The sequence below is a fragment of the Aplidium turbinatum genome, chromosome 12, assembly GCF_918807975.1.
Source record: "Aplidium turbinatum chromosome 12, kaAplTurb1.1, whole genome shotgun sequence".
NCBI classification, from domain to species: Eukaryota; Metazoa; Chordata; class Ascidiacea; order Aplousobranchia; family Polyclinidae; genus Aplidium; species Aplidium turbinatum.
In genome coordinates, this window is record NC_137483.1 from 16,908,247 (window position 1) to 16,925,924 (window position 17,678).

Consider the following 17,678-nt stretch of genomic DNA (forward strand, 5'->3'; position numbering starts at 1 on the left):
AATCATGGCTTTGCTTGGTGTTGCCCAGATGCTGACAATGTCACTTACGTGCGTTGAATGTCTCGGTCGTAACTTGTGTTATCCGACCATCTTCCAGAAACTCTTCTTTCCATGTTCAATCCAATCCACGCTTTTTCAAATGTTTTATTCAAGCGATCATCTAGCATTGTGTTAATGCTCTCTGTGACATCTGGTGAGTTGATGATAGCCAAAATTGCACTGTCTTCATCACATGATATGGAGGCTTCTCTTTGATTTGCTCGATTAGCAGAAAGACGATAACGTCGTTCATTGCGACTTGTACTTGCTTGGTATTTCGAAGAAAATGGTTCAACTGCCACTTCTTTGGTTGTTGCGGGAAAACCTGAAAGTTAATGGATGATTCTACAAGCACCGTTAAATCTGACATTGCATGTGAAACGAAAAGATTTTTACATTATAACCTAAATAGGGAACGGATATGCAACAACAACTTCTGAACTTTAACTTTCTTGTTACAGTCACATAGTCGGCCTAATTGATCACTACTTGGGCAATTGGATGTAGTTTAATATCAAATATCATAAAAAACAAATAGGCCACTAACTTAACTTGTAATTCGATGCTGTACAATAGTCGGACACAAAATTTCATATTATGCTCTTATAGGCCTATCTAATAAAATATACATTGTCACACAATAGCCTACCTATATTTACTTATATCTCGAATATATAATTATATGCAATATCTGCTTTGAAAAGCGCTTAGAGCAACGCATATCTGCGGTGGATACAACCCTACAAAAAAACACACATTGTTTTATTTTCATGATCGGATAATCAGATATATTTATTTATATGCCACTTTTACCCACCCCAATAAACTATGTTCTGCCAAACTTTTCAAAAAGGCTACATACCTGCAGTGATTCCAAGCATAGCAAACAGAAATGATATAAAATTCATTTTGTTTCTGGTAAAATTGAAACCTAAAACTCAATAAGTAATTATCTTCTCCTAGTTGTGTTGCTCAATTCTGACTGTGTTTTAATGCAATATAACCTTTAACAATAAGATCATCATTTCAATGTAACACGCTACAGAATTGTATATTCAAAGTATAGTTTATTGAATAATGACGAATAGTTCGAAGTGGTTATGAAATGTCATTTGAAACTAACTGAGGCCACTTCGCTTCACTGGACATAACACACCGTCTTAAAAATTCATTTAACCCTATTTCCTGTGGGGGGGGGTCGGTTGGGACTTGGTACTTTTCAAAGCAATATCATTAAAGAACTACGCGATCCACAGCTTTGAAATTTCTTGACTTTTCCTAAAAATTATTCAAGTATTTATTCCGCTTTAAATGACGTTGCTATTGTCTATAGTTTTAGAGATATGGCATGATTTTCATAACATACTCTGATATTTTAGCTAGCCCTTTTGTTTTCAAATTATACGGATTAATAGGATTACTGAGCGCCGCCGTGCGTGGAACTGCGACGCAGATATCTCATGATTTGGTTTTGTTGTAAAGCATTCAACTGTAATGATTCCGCCTTTTGTTTGCAAACTCGAGTTTTGAGTTGCTTTGATTAATCTTTTAATTACATCTGAGTTGCTTTGAAATTATCAGAGAGCATCCGATAAGCTATGCTGAAAAAAATGTAATTTTACGTTGTTTTCTATGGCGAATACATTTTGTTTCTAACTTATAACAAGAAGCAGTAGGAAAGTTCTTGACAAAACTCTGTTTATCTCAGAAAACAAACAGACTGATGTCGTAAGTTTCTTGATTTCTTGTCGGAAAGCAAGGAGTGCGTTCTTGACCCGCCAATAAACTTTTGCATGTACCTGTACACTTATATTCACATGAATATTTATGGATGTTGTGAAAATGTTTTATGAAAACGAGAGATTGAAGGATACTGAAAAGAACTTGACACAGACTATCTAAACTGCTTGGCTTTTGTGGAAAAACACACGCAGCTAAATTATTGTGCTTTGACAAGCATTGTGCATACTGTATCATCACTGAATCTTTACCTAAATGGTACTTTTGCAGTTGCTTGAGAGATTACAAAATTATTTTTTTATACGAGGATTGAAAAGTTTTGATATATCTCAGCAGAAACACTATTAGGACCAACTCAATAATTTCAAACTTTTCATTCAAATGTTGGTCTACAAAAACTTATTTTCACAAAACGGTGTAGGCCTATATCTTTTTCTCCATAAATTTGGACGTTTGTGTCATTTGGAGCAAAGTTGTTTGTTGGGTTGAAAGAATCTGAAATCAATGCCTCGTTTTTGTAACGTATCGTAACGTAATCTATCAGTCAGCGCTTTTGTGCCTTTTTGTTTTCGAATACATTTCCCTGACAAAAGATTGGCTTTTGTAATAACGCCATCAACCATAGAGTTGTATTCGCTGACTGCATCTCAAACGCTATACCATACTCAGCAATTTTTCAAAAGCATTGTTACACAAAATGCATATCTGACAAAATAAGGAAAATATGTTGAATTGAATTATATTTTATACGGATCGTTTTCCTTACCCTTGAAAAAAAGAAAGAACGATTTTTATCGTTTGGCATAAAAATATGTGTATTGAGGTTCACCTTGGTTTGCATAATGAAAATCACCTCAAAGAATTGCTTGAAGTGATTATCGCAGCTATTTGCTCCTTCGCGATGATATCAATTATAGTTTCTATCAGATGAAACCTGTTCAAACTATTTTTTTTAAAAACTATGGTTCATTCAAGAATATAACACTTTGTAAATATAGCTTACTTCATTTTTGTGTTTTTACTTCGATTTTTTCACAAGCAAGACCTTACACAAAACAAGTTATTTGCAACGTGAGTCGATCGACCAGAGTAGCCTAAATGGACCAGAAAGCTGTAGCCAAAACTTGATTACTTTTTATCAAAATGTTTGCACATTGGAAACAGCAATCACTTTGTTTCAAATCAGAAAATCACTTTTTGTCATTGGTTCAACGTCTGCAGACGTCTAAACTAATATACGACGAAATTGGTTTTCTGGGTCTTCGGTTCGGAAAAACATCATTATGATGTATTGTGACGTGGTCTATCAGCCAGCAGTAGTTTATGCGTCTTTTGTTTTTGAATGTGTGTCAATTACAAAAGATGGCTTTTGCAGTAACGCCATCAACCGCAAACTGCATCTAAAATGCTATTTCAAAATTTGAACAGAAAGAAATCTTCTCATGCGTAATAAATAGCTTGACACAAAATGCATGTCCAACAAATTAGAAAAAAAATGTAGAAAACGTTATTTTGCAAATCTAGTTAACAACATGAAAAAAAAAAACACTTCAATCATTTTGACACAAACGTGCATTTTTAAAATATCAACAACCTTCAATTTTGCCCAAGGAAAAAGTCAACACTTTAGTGATTTTTTGTTTTTTTACGACAATAGCACTCGGCCTGAAAAAGATTTTTTTTCAATTTTTTGTATCGTTATGTCACGACTTTGAGTTTGTTACGCAGAACGGGAGTTCCATTTGGCAAACGACCTCTTCTATAACCTACCAACACGATTTGACTAAACGATTATTATCACTACATTTTGTCACAGCTGTTTGCAAAATTGTTTTATTCAAAGTGATCATTGTTGGTAAGTATTGAAACATATCACTTTGGAATGCATCGTGACATAGTTTATCAGTCAGAAGTTTTAGACGCTCTTTGTTTTTGGAGTGCATGATGGCCTAAAATGGAACAAGCTCCTATCGAAGGAAGTCACTACCTTTGGATAGGTTGTTGTTCAAATACCACGTGACACCATTAGGCTACCTTACTTTTCTGTATTCAATCGCTACCCAGACAGCAAATCAGACACTTTTTACATCGATTCAACCTCTTTAGACGTTGAAATAATGTTAAAAACGAATAAATAGCTTCCTGAGATGTGCTGTGAAATGCAAAGTGTTTCTTGATCATACATAACCAAATTCGACAGTGTGAATGTGAAAAAAAATTTGCTTGATTTAGTTCCAATATCAAGTAATGACAGTACGTTTGAAAAAGTGTAGACTATAAACATGTGGCTCAAAAAGAACTTGAAATAGTTTTTTGCGATGATTATGTCTCATTCTCTGCAAATGTTGAAAAAAAGCAAATTTTTTTTGCAATGCCTCCGGCAAAACAACAAGCAAACGCGAGTCGGACGCCAATTACGATTTCATTGAAGCGTGGACGACGTCTCCGCGTAAGAGATTAAAATCTACACAATGGAATTAACCCGTCACACTCAATTATAAGTTAATTAAGAAGCAATTTCTCAAGTCAAATAAAAAAATATGACCAACCATCAAATTATTTGATTTTTCAAGTTGCCCTGTTGAACAAATTGCAAAAGAGTTTCGATGTTATTTTGTCAGATAAATTATCTACACCATGTGAAAATTTGATTGATCTATCTTGCGTAGTTTTTGAGTTACACGAGCTCAAAGTGATAGTGTCGAACCGACCCCCCCGTCCGCAAGTCAACTGGCCAAAATACGTCACAGGATAAAGGGTTAAATACAAAAACCTACAGTAATCAGGCATCTACGCCTAATTTTTTTACACGAAAACGACTTCTAAAAATTTTAACAACAAAGTTGGCAATACCACAGGCAACCAATATGCAAAAGAGATTGCATCTTGCGACTAACTACGACGACCGACAGCAGGAAAACAACTTGCCCGACAAGGGCCGACATTCACTGGCGTGATTTATTCATTTCTCAACTTATGTTAAAACGAAATCTAAAGCGGCGAAGGTTCTGAATCAGAAACTGATCTTAACCTTTATGTTGTCTTCATTCAACGTCTGCAGACGTTAAACCAACGTAAAAAACGATCGATTTGCTGTCTGAGTTTTTTCTTATTATTGCTTGCTCCAGTTTCTTGAAAGTGTGGTACCCCCAAAAAATTCATAGATTTAATGCTGTTCCGAACTGCTACATCAGCTTCATTTTTTTTGCATCAGACTATTATTGCATCTTCTCTAATCTTAACGCAGCGATGAAAAAATAACTAACACTTTACTGTATGTAAAATATACTAAGCTAAAGGATACTAAATAATGAGACAATATTATTGTTTTGTATTCTCAAGGGAATTGGACCCAATACTTTTTCTCAAACCTAATTGATGAAAAACTTGTGAAGAGAGGGAATGGCTTGCGTGGAAGCTACACCGTTATGGTTAGCGAATCGCAGCTGCTCGCTGTACTAGCGAGTGCTCAGCCTTGTGCTGATAGCCGGGAAGAACGCCCCTCTCTTCACATGTCCTCTGCCCTGGCGCCTGCTGGTTTTGTTGGCTCTTTCTTTGTTTCCACAAAGATAAGAGTTAAACTGACTGGTAAAGCGGTGGTCGAATAAATTTGTGGCAGAATACGGTGCGATACTAATGAGCCCAGCCTCATGGGCGAAACACGTGTCTATCGCTGTCAATTCTTGCTACAAATCGGCTGCCGAGAAACATATTGATGAAAAACTGTTAAGTTTAACTTTCGTCTTCCTCGTGCAGTTTTGCTGATAAATATTCAAATGATTTTAAATTCAATTTGTCTTCATGACCATCGCTATCATCACTGAGGAAGCGTAGCTTATGCAAATAGGTTAGCAGTCTACTGGGAAATGAAAAAAAGCTGGGTATAATTTCTTAAAATTTATTGGTCTCGTCAGCATAATTTTCGAATTTGCTGTTTCAGTAGGATACCAGCATTGCATTACGCCTAATACTTCCATCTTGCCCCTTTCTTGCTAAATTAGTTAATTCTGGATGTTTTAAAGCTGCCTTTTTCAGTTTTTTTCTTGTTTATGTGAAAATTTTTTTTTCGTTTTATAATAAATAATTTTTTCATTTCTTCATAACCTTATCGCTGATCGCTTTTATAATACTGCCAAACAAGTATCTCTAAATTGGCATTCATTCTTGAAACTGTTTCCACGATTGCTTCCAAGCATGCAAATGCCAAACGTGTCGCTCTGTAATGTTACGCAGTCATTTATTTACCTGCAAGTCTTGCCCATTCATGTATAGACACACTACAAAACCGGTGACATGATTGTTTGAAAACGTCATATGTCCTTACAAGACCTCATATTATGTAGTCGCTGCTGTCTCTAAACGTGCTGACACTACGTCTTTACAATACTATTGCTGTTTTTAAAAGCGACATATGTCTGTAACGTTGACAAGTAGGAAGAGTTGAAAAATAGTTCAGTCTTGTTTAAAGAGCAAACGCAAAACAGGTATAAGCGAAACAATGTATTTTAAAAGCACCAAAATCCAAAGAACAGTAGCGTCTTATTGGCAAAACTGGCCTAAAATGTAAATCATGCAATCAAAAACCTATTTAGTGATTATTACTATCGATGGAGATTATACACCGTAGTAACGATAAATAAATCCCTACGTCAGTGCAAACCCAAAGGATCATCTCAAACGCAACATGGCCGAGTGGTGACATTCCTGATACAACTCTGATTGATTGATTGAATCTTTATCCTCGGACTGGGAAAGCTTCTTGCAGAGCTTAATCCTGGCAGTTTCGCATACTTGTAGAGGCTTTGAATCACTGACGCAGGCCCGGTCACCGAGATTGACAGAGTGAAGTTTCCGATTGTTGAAGTCTTGTTGCCGGGGAACTATTCCATCCATTAGATGCCGCTGAATGGAGAGCATTCTTTAACGTGCGTTGCTCAAGCGCACACCCCGAGAGTCGAACCAGCGCCGCTTGATCTTGAAGCTTCTTTGTTCCAGAAGTGACGCGCTAACCAATTGAGCTACTCTCTCTCAAAAGCACACGGCGGTGTCTTAAGAAGAATACCTGAGGACTAATGACATGGCTGAAGAGGGACATACGAAACTTGGTTTCACTATTTCCCAGTTCAGTTTTTATATAAATAGTTTAAATCTTCAGTCACCTGACCAAGCCTGAGTGCGACAAGAGACATCAACACTGGCTGTATAGCTCTATTATTTTATCAGTAGTTGATACAGGGGAGGGGGCATTTAGTTGCTTGCCATGACAAAACAAAATCTTTTTGTCCTTTTTTTCAAATATTTATCGCTCGTTTAATTATATTTCGTTAACCTAACCGGTAGGAGTAGGCAATAGTGTTTTAACATAGGATGAAAGGGCTAGACTTATAAGCTATGCTTGTTAACAACTTGGAAAATAATGCAATATTTGGATTAAACATAATGCTTACTAAACTTGCTATTAAATTAACTTACTGTATTCAAGTGCTAATAGAGCTATGAAGAGAAATGTGCTTTAAACGAAAAAAGAGGGAAAACAACTCAAACAGATTTTCGAAGTTTCATCAAAAAAACTGTATAAAACTCTAAGGCAGTGGTTTTCAACATGGACGTCGTGATCCCGTGGGGTCGCAAGACGCCTAAAAATCCATTGTATCTTTTTTAATTCTTTAATTGTGTTTTTTGGTAATTGACCATTTCCTGTACCTGGGGTTGCTCTATTGTTTAAGCTTTCAGATGTTGCAAAAGCTTTAACAATAACAAAGCTTTCTATTTTTTTCATCTCATTTTTGTAGGCTACGTTGCTTTATGCAGACAAATTTAAGCAGCAGCCACGCTATAGCAAAAAAGCAAAGTTATTTGGAATATAGCATATACTATTGATTTTTGTCAGCGTCGTTTGCAATGGCCTTGAAAAATTTCAATGTGCAGGCCTACTTTGTTTGTTAGTTTCCTTCAACAACAGTTTCACGCATTGACAAGCTTAAAAGATGCCACACCAACCGTTACGCAGAAACCGATTTCAATAAATCTAAAACTGCTATAAGTACGGTAGCCTACGACAGGTGAAAATGTGAAAATGTAGTTTTGATTTATTATTTTTTCTCCTAGAATTTAGCCAAGCTTGATATGAAATGGAAATTATCGAAGGAAATGTATTAAAAGCAGAAATAACATCGTAAAAAGACGTTTTTGATTTCAGAAGTTTACATTACAACACCGAAACAATATGTACAGTAGACTGGATGTCGGTGTGAATCAAATTTTATTAAATTTTGCATTAAATATGGTTTTATTGAATATTTTTATGTGGTGTTGCAACCCCACATGATTGCTCTGAGGGGGTCGGGGTATAAAAATGGTTGAAAACCACTACTCTGGGGATATCAACTGTTGCATTGTCTGATCTTTGAACCTGTAGTCATCCTCAACAAAAATGTTTTTGCTAGAAACTTTGTTATTGGCATTGTTTGAAATTGCGCTTTTGGAGTAGAATTTTGACAAGCTTTGTTTCAAAATAAAAAGCAATTTTATTTGATTGTCAACTAGAAATAAAGATGATAGGCACGAGAATCTCCCAAAACGAAAAACACAATACTGTCTGAACTGCTGGCCTTGAGAATTTTTCCAAACTGAAGAATTTCCAATTATTTAGGCTTAGAAGAGAAAGAACAAAAACGTTTCAAACCGGTTTGCTGCAACATTTTATGACATTTTTTGTTTGTTTGCTTTAATTTTGTCTTGGATCATCACTAGCAGGCGCGGATCTATAGGGGGGCCAAAGGGCCCCCCCCCCGAAATTTTGTGAGAAATTGTTGAATGGTTTGATATGCTTCTAAACAGCTGATATTAGTCCCACAGCGGACTTAACTTATCCCGGAGGGGGGGGGGGGGATTATTTTTTGTTATTATTAAGGTTGAAATTATCCATCGATTATACATTTTAATAGCAACATTTGTTGGAGCTGGCTCAGCTGAAACCAACGCTGAGCCAAATGACGTCAGTTGAAACAATCTGAAACCTGAATTGTTTTATAGTTTTTAATCTTCATCATAATTTCAATCAATTACCGTAGACTATATGTCTGCAAACATACAAATAATCCAATTGGTCATGGACAGTTGGACACTGCATACAGAGCTTTAAATCAGATTTCGAGTTTATTTTGCATGCTTAGCAATTTTTATTCCAGCAAAATTTATTGATGAACATGGCTGTTTTAATGTCTATTTTATAGCATATCGTATATGTCGTAGTATCATTGTTCACAGTGGCGTAGCCAAAGGGGGGGAGGGGGGTTGGAGGCTACAACCCCCCTTGACATGCGTGTGACGTCACGATATTGAGAATGATGCTTTCAGTCTCTATGTCTCTAAAACAAAGTTTGCCTAATTTTAAACAAAATTGCATTAAAAGAGCGAGTTTTGCCTATACCAAACATTCAAACATCTCAGCCAGGAATGAGCAATAAGAAAACATAGAGACTTAGCTTTACTACCGAAAAAATGCCGAAGAAAACATGATTTTATCCTTTTGCTATGCCACCGGACAGCACCATTTTACAGGAATATTTATACCCATATTTTTGTTGAAAATGCTCTCAGAATGCACCTAAGTCAAAGTAATTTTTCAAATTTTCTGGGGGAGGCGCCCCAGACCCCCCGCCGCTGGGTGTCGCCTTTGGCGAACACGCCGTCAGGCTTCGCCTGCCGGCCGTCAAAACCCACCAAGTTTCTGGTCACGCCACTGATTGTTCATATCTGTTTTATCTTTATCTTTCTTTTTAATTCATTTCAAATTTTTTGCTCCCCCCAAAAAAAAACTCCTACATCCGCGCCTGATCACTAGTCTACACGATTTTCCGGTATGAACTTTGAACACTGATTTAGAGTAACTTTGAGTGCTGAATCCGAATCCAATTTTGGATTTTTTTTCTATCATGACAGGTTTTTGAGATATGATAAAAATAAACTGTAACTTTTGTCAAAAGTGCAAGATTTAAAATTTCGTTTATTACACATACACAGCTATATCCAGAAACCCAGGCCACTATTAGGTGTATAAAGAGATGAAATACACCCACAAACTACAATTTTGACTTCGAGATTTTTGTCATCACATCTAAAAAACCTGATGTGACAGTAAAAGTATGAGTTCTGATTCGAATTCAGTACCCCAAAATTACCCTAAATCAGTTTTGAAAGTCCAAACCGCAGAAGATAAAATCTTTTTTTGTAGACAAGTGTTACCTTTCTTGGAGAATTTCATTTCTTTTATTGCGATAAAAAAAATTCAAACAACCCCAGCCAGTAGACAAATCGTACTAAAAGTTTAATACTTAGAAAATGATACGGAATGATGTACTTTTGTGTAGCAATGAAAGTAATTCAGAGTTGTAATGTGCGAGCATCATAATTATTGTACAAAACCAAAAGATCGCTATTAGCCTAATCATAGCTGCTGTGGAATGACAAAACAAAGCACCATACTTTCTTTACGTTGGGCTTCCTGACTTACGTCGCTCAAAAATGGCCCGTTGATGAAGAAATTGAATGAAATATCTAGATATCTCAAAATAGCGAGAAGAAAGTTTCCGAGAAACAATTTGTAAAAAGTTTTTTTTTAATTTGTATTACAATTTGAAACTTACACGTGGCTTAACTGGGTTCATTTATTTGCAATATTCTGCATCTGAAAGTTAATTCAAAACTTGTTTTTGACAATATTTATTTCAATTGGCAGTACTTTCAGTAATCCGTAAGATATTTAAGGTATTTTCAATGCATATACATTAATCATTTTACAAAAGTGGCAATTTTGTTCTGCGTCTGATCAAATGAGGTCATTTGTGCAGTTTCGTAAATCATTAGCGCTTTATTTATGGCTAAGATTAACTATCAATCTTTCAAATTGAAAATGATTGACAGTTTAATTATCTTCTGATATTACAAAAAAATGCATATAGCCTACTCATATAATGGTATAAAAATATGCTCGATCTTGGCATGGATCGATGATACGTCATTAAAGCTGTTAACAAGATGTTGAAAGTTGATTTGGAAAAACTTTAATTTTAGCCTATCTACCATTTCAAAAATTGCTTGTTATTGCATGACATAAGTTAGTACATCAAACTTTCAGAAAAACTCGAATGTTTTTTTTTGGTAAATCATAAACATGTGTTGCCAAACATAACCGCGACAAAGAAAATTCTCTTTAGCTATTTCGTACGATGTAGTCTTCTTGGATGCATTTGATGTACTGTCAAATTAGCCCATCCCATTTTAACTTTATTAAGAAAACTGCAAACGCAGTTGTCATTTTAATGTTTCCGTTTTCTGCAGTTATTTTCGCCAGCGTTATTTGCAAAAATACCAAGTGTTTGTGATAAACAGGAAACGAACTCATCAATAACGTCTCGTTGGTCACGAGAGCAAAGTAATCAAGTTAAACAACAATGTAAAAACATACAACAATGAATATGCTACTATTGCAGCAAATAAAAGAAGTTGCTCGCTACATTCTTTTTCGTCAATATACACCTTATCCATTTTTGTAATCCCTTTTCGTCAACCAATTAACCGAAGGCGAAAAAAAATTAAGTATATTTTTGTTTAGCCCAGTAGGCTATGTTTTAGTGTGTTTATTTTTTATCGTTTTTTTTTTTGAATAATTTTCTATAGCACGCCTCTTTCCTGTTGTATATCAACCATTGTGTTGCATTTAGGATTCCCAGTGTACTGGACTGCATGTTGTGGCAATAGATGCAAATTCAAAAACAAAAATTTATCATTCCTATCTCTATTGCTTCCGAGTAGCCTATTTACCGTTCAACTTTGAAATTGTTTGAAATTCTTGTTCTTGATGATTTGACCATACAGCAGCTTAGTGCTTTTCAACCTTTAAAAACAAGGTACGCACTTTTTCAATTCATAAAAATCTTATCCGCACAAATCAATCGAAGTTAGTTTGCAGTTATTTGTTTTCCTTATTTGTGGGAAAAAGATAAAGGATTTGTTAAATAAAGCTATGCAGCCTCGCCGACTCACCTTCTTGTGTATGCGGCTCAGATTTTCAGACTTCATACCACAATAATGTCCCGTACACCAACCCCAGGATCAGTGCTGTATTTGTAAAAAAAGGGCACAAGGTATACTGTCAGATTTGCCAAAGTGATAAATAATACACACCTTTCAAAATACTAATCTATATTCTGCCATAACATTATCAACATCAAAATTGGACTAGAGGTACAAAATCGTTCATTTTTCTATATAGGCTATACCAGGGGTGGGCACACTTTTTGAATTAGGGGCCAAAATTATTTTGTTCTTAGACTGGCGGGCCAAGTGATCGAGCCGCCACTTACATATAGTTTGTCACACGAATAACAAAGGGACAAAAAAAACGGAAGATTAAATTAACAAATAACTGAAAAATACAACCAAAAAACAAAATCGAATTTAAATACGACGTCTGACAGGATTGTCAAGCTTTATTTTTTGCCAAAGCATCGAAATTTGGCATCATTTTGGTTGTGGCGATAGTCAGGATAGATTTGAGGTGCGCATCACTCAGCTGAGACCTGTGGCTAGATTTGTTAAAATTCATCAAGCTGAACGTCTGTTCACAAATATATGTGGAACCAAACAATACCAGCATTTTTTGTGCCACCTTTCGAATTTCTGGAAATCTGGTGTTGCTTAGCGATGCGTAAAACTCATTTAGCTTCAGGGCTTCGAATTTCTCCTTTAAAACGTAGTCACTCTGAAGATCGATCAATTCCAACTGCAGTTCTTGTGGTGCTGTTGCAGCGACTTGTGAAAGTGGAGCCGAAATAATCTGAAATGGTTTTTGGAGTTTTTCGAAATCAAGAAATCTACGGCAAAATTCGTGGTGCAAATCATTTAGTGATTTGCTGTATTTATTTGCATGTTTAGGGGCTTCTTTCATCGTCAGTAATGTGGGGAAATGAACAAAAGAATTGTTGGACATTTGTGCTGAGAATAAAGCCAATTTTGATTTGAAAGCCGTAACGCTTGTGTACATATCGTGAGCGAAGAGTTCTTTCCCTTGCAGCTTTGCATTCAGCTCATTCATATGTGTTAATATATCGACAGAAAAAGCAAAATCACAGAGCCAATCTCTGTCCTCCAGCTCAGGAAATTCATCAGCTTTCCCGATTGACTTCAAAAATGAGGTAATTGCCTCTTTAAGGTTCCAGACTCGTTTACATGCTTTACCCAAGCTTAACCAGCGCACATGAGAATGATAAAGCAAGTCCTGGTGATCAGAATCAATTTCCTCAAGAAACTTGATAAATTGGCGATGGTGAAGTCCTCTCCCTTTTATGTAGTTGATCAGTTTTACTACTGCCTTCACTACATGATTGAGCTGCAGTACAGATTTACACAGGGCTTCCTGATGGATAATGCAGTGCAAAAAAGTTATATCCACCCCAGCATTTTCCTCATTCATCTTATCTTGAAGTCTTTTTAGCAGTCCAACATTTTTTCCTGTCAAATTTGGTGATCCATCAGTGGTGACATTCGTAAGTTTGTTCCATGGTAATTTAAACCTGTCGATCACACTAGTGACTTTAAGAAAAAGGTCCTCTCCTCGAGTAGTCCCTTTTAACGACTCCATTGCTAAAAGTTCTTCTATTATCTCAAACTTGTCATTAATTCCTCTGACGAAAATCAAAAGCTGTGCCGTGTCTCTTACGTCATTACTTTCGTCCAGCGCTAACGAATAAAATACAAAAGAATCTGCTTTTCCTTTCAACTCGTTAGCTAAGTGCTCATCAATTTGTTCTATACGGCGAGTTACAGTTCTGCGTGATAAACTGATTTGTTCATATTTGCTTTTTGCATCTGGACACAAGAGACTTGCTGTCTCTACCATGCACTGCTTGATAAATTCTCCATCGGAAAATGGTTTGCTTGCTTGTGCTATTTTGAAAGCCAGTAAAAAACTTGCCTTGGTGATTGACTCAGAAACTGCACTCTGCTGAAAAAGAGTGCTTTGCTGAATCCGAAAATTTGCCACTAATCTCTGAGAAACGTCCTTTCTTTGCTGAGTTGACAGGCTGCTATGATGGTTTGCATGATTGGTGTCAAAATGGCGGCGGATGTTGTATTCTTTCAAAACAGCAACGTTTTTTTGGCAAATAAGGCATACCGCAGTTGATCCCACTTCGGTAAAAAAGTATTTCGTCGTCCACTCCTTTTTGAACACTCTGCGCTCACTATCGACTTTACGCTTCTTCGCTGCACTCATTTTAACAATATAATTTATTAACAACTTAGCAATGTCTATTTCGCTTAGCATTCCACACTGACGAAACTGTTGATAAAAACACTAAACTAAGAAATATGGTACATTACTGGTTAAATTGACTAATAAAACTTTCTGTTTTTAGTGAACCTCCCAGCAAACTGTCCACTTGAAGCGGTTGACTGTCTCTTATCTATAGTCTCGTTCTGTTGCTCAACACAACAAACAGTTTACCAGCCTCATTAAAATGAGGCTGGTAAACTGTTTGTTGTGTTGAGCAACAGAACGAGACATTACTGGTTAAAAGCAGAAAGCACTGTTGCGTCAAGCGACGCACAAATGTACCTGTGACATCATAATGCTCTACATTCTACATTGTATCGCTATTTAGAGACAAGAGGTATCTAATCCTCCTATTGAAACTTCACAATAATAAAACTTGCAACATGTCGATAACATCCGGCGGGCCAGAATACAAGAGCCGGCGGGCCGGATTTGGCCCGCGGGCCGTAGTTTGCCCATGTCTGGGCTATACCAACCTCATGATAGACATGTGGACTTGACAACGCTCGATAAACACGAAATCCTTTGAGTGCTGCGCCTGGATATAACAATGTGACCTGCTGCGGCCTTAAACCCAAGAAGGAGAAACAAATGCACCTAAGCTGATTTGGAAATCAAAAGCACATACCACGGATTGATCTAAATTCGACTCTCATTCACTTCACTCCCCGCTACTCTAAGCAGGTAGGCCTAGGGCACTTCAAGAAACGTGAGAGAGGCTTTGTTTAAAAAACAACAAAGAAAATTAGTGTGTATAAAAAAAATTCAAATGTTTCATTCAAATATCCAAGCAGGCTAATATTAATGACTCGTTTGCTGCTGAATATTTATGGAAATTTCAGACCAGTTAGACACAAATTCTTTCTATAAAGCACCCTGCATCAAGTGTCTCAAAGAAGTCAAATCTTTTTTTTAGTTTTAATATCAACTGTCTACTAAACCCCATTTAGCCAAATAGCTTATGGAGTGGGATTTTGCACAAAAATTTCAAGTGCTTGGATCGCCAGATTGTTTCTAAAGGCATACTAAATGAAATTTTCAAACGAGTATTAAGCATTAGAATGCGTAAACCAAACATTCAAGAATACATTTCAAAAAAAAATTACCGAAAAAAAATTGTTTTCCATGGCACTGGCAAGGCCCAAAGTCCAATGTTTCATTTATTTTAATTTTTTCAAAATGACCAAAAAGTAGAAACACTGCTTGAGAAGACGTCACTATCGACAGTAATAACAAAAGGCAAGTTACCACATCTGATGTTTTAACATCAGATCTGATGTTGCAAACTGTCTGATGTTTTGATGTTGAAATCTGATGTTTTGATGTACATACATACATAGCCTACAGTTAAATCGCCCGCAGTAACAACTATTGCTCGATCAGCTGATTGCTCGTCCATAGTGATGTAGACTGTCCACTGTCCAGTCGCACGCTTCGCTGCTCACGCCCATTCCCGTTTTGAAAGCTCTGACAAAAGCACGCTCGGAATGCTGATCAGACTGCAATGAGGCAAAATTTTATTGAAAATCATTTTATGGTAGCATGTTAAACACAAAGAACGTGTATAATTGTCGAATCAGGTTTTTTCTTCAGTATCCCTACAAGAATGTTACCCAAAGGTCTCGGAGAGTAGTGCTTGTCAAAAAGGTTCAAAATTTAAAGCTTTGATTCTTATTCTGATGACTGCGCTTGAAAGTTAAGCATCAAAACTATCAAGAAAAATGTAGAAATGAGAACTCGCTCTCTTGATGGTAGACTGCTTCAGAATTTGTTCTACAACATTTATGTAGGGATGAAGGTCTGGAGCGTCTCCAACTGCTCAGGTTGTATCTGCAAAATTTTTTTACCAATTTTGAAATTTTTGCTTGGCTTATGGGATTTTGAATATCGGCTTTGAATATATCAATTCCATATCTTTGTAGAGTGGTGAGCACATTAAGTATACCGAATATGTCAATATCATCTAGATTTTGCGCACGACTTTGTTCACAAAAAACCGCCGGCGGTTAGAAAAAGTAACGATAGCGCTGGTTTGGCTCTCGAGGTGTGTACTTGAAAGTGGACATCAATGACGCACGGACATAGCTAACAATACATTATTAGGCTCATTTGAACTATTGCGCATAAGCAAAAGTAAAAACCTGGCAGAATTTCCATCCGCTTCTTCTGCACCACGCTTGTCATCCGCATTACGATTTTTTTCATCCGCACAAGTGCGTACCATTTCACTGTTTGAAAAGCACTGCTGGCCTATGATCGTTGACATAAAAGTGATGTTTGTCACTTATTTTATTCAATCAGATATTGTCGATTTTTTTGAATGTTTTTTAACAACGTTACATCAAAAATTTTTAGCGTTTATAGTTCTAATTCCAAATTAAATAAAACATATCCATCGCTATTTTTTTCGCCAGACCGACAGTTTAACACTGGATAAAAATTTAATTCTCTTTTAAAACAGTGATTGTCAGTTTGGTATTTTCACGCAGTTTCATTAAAAGAATACTAAATTTTGCTTTTGCACTGCATTTAGATTGAAAGCATATTTCAAGATTTGAAAGTGTTTCATGGTAGTTTTGGTAGTTTTTACAATAATAGTCTTCTAGATTTGATCACATCTGAGAAGTATCTTCACTGCAAATCGAAATAGAAGCCTCGTTAATTTAAAGTATTAAAATTTCTTCTTGTACTTCTTTTGATTTACACGTTTCTTTTGCTTTGCAGGTCTCTGATTTAAAACTCAAAAAAAAATATAATAATCGGTTTTGGATTTGAAACAATGGAATAGATTATGTAATTCTTAGACAATGAAATTATAAAAGCTGAACTTATAAAAAAAAATTTGGATATTCAACAACAGACATTTTCTGAATTAAAAGATAATTAATATAAATATACGATATAATGTTTCTCTAAATATGTACGATACGATGAACACAAAACAGTATTTAACCCTTTCATTGCAGTTTGACGTAAAGCACGGTTCCTATGATAAGGCACCGGATATTGTCTTCACGACAATTCTTTCCGTTTTTTTACGATGTCACGAATGTTCATCACTCTGAAATGCAATGGTATAGGTAATGCTATTTGTATCACATTTCAGACCTTTCAAATGGTTGTGCACAATATTACAAAACTTAACTAAGCTTGCTTCATACACACTTTACTCATACACACACCCAACACACCACTGCTTCACACACACCCATTGCACTTTATCAAAACAGAGTAAATACATCAATAAACTAATTTGGTATAATATTGAAATTGTTTAAATGTGGTAAATACGCAATAGATCAAAAATAACACTTTCTGCTACACAGTAAAATTTTTATCTGTCAAATCTGTTTAAGCAAGACACTCCACCAATGTAACCTGCTTATTGATTTCATGGAAGTGCTGTGAAAACGTGAGTGGGTTATTTTTGTTGCTATTCGAGAGAGAGTGAGACAACATGATGCAATGTACAATAGGCTATTGCAACGGATTAGAGTTAGACCAAGAAAACAATAAAAACTTTACAAAAAAGTCACGCTATACTTTATGTGCGATAATAAGA

At 36.0% G+C, this 17,678-nt stretch overlaps 1 pseudogene; it reads right to left on the reverse strand.

Moving 5' to 3' along the window:
• Positions 1-12,265: 12,265 nt before the first annotated feature.
• LOC145780628 (general transcription factor II-I repeat domain-containing protein 2 pseudogene) lies at positions 12,266-14,056 on the reverse strand (annotated as a pseudogene).
• Between the last annotated feature and the right edge of the window lie 3,622 nt (positions 14,057-17,678).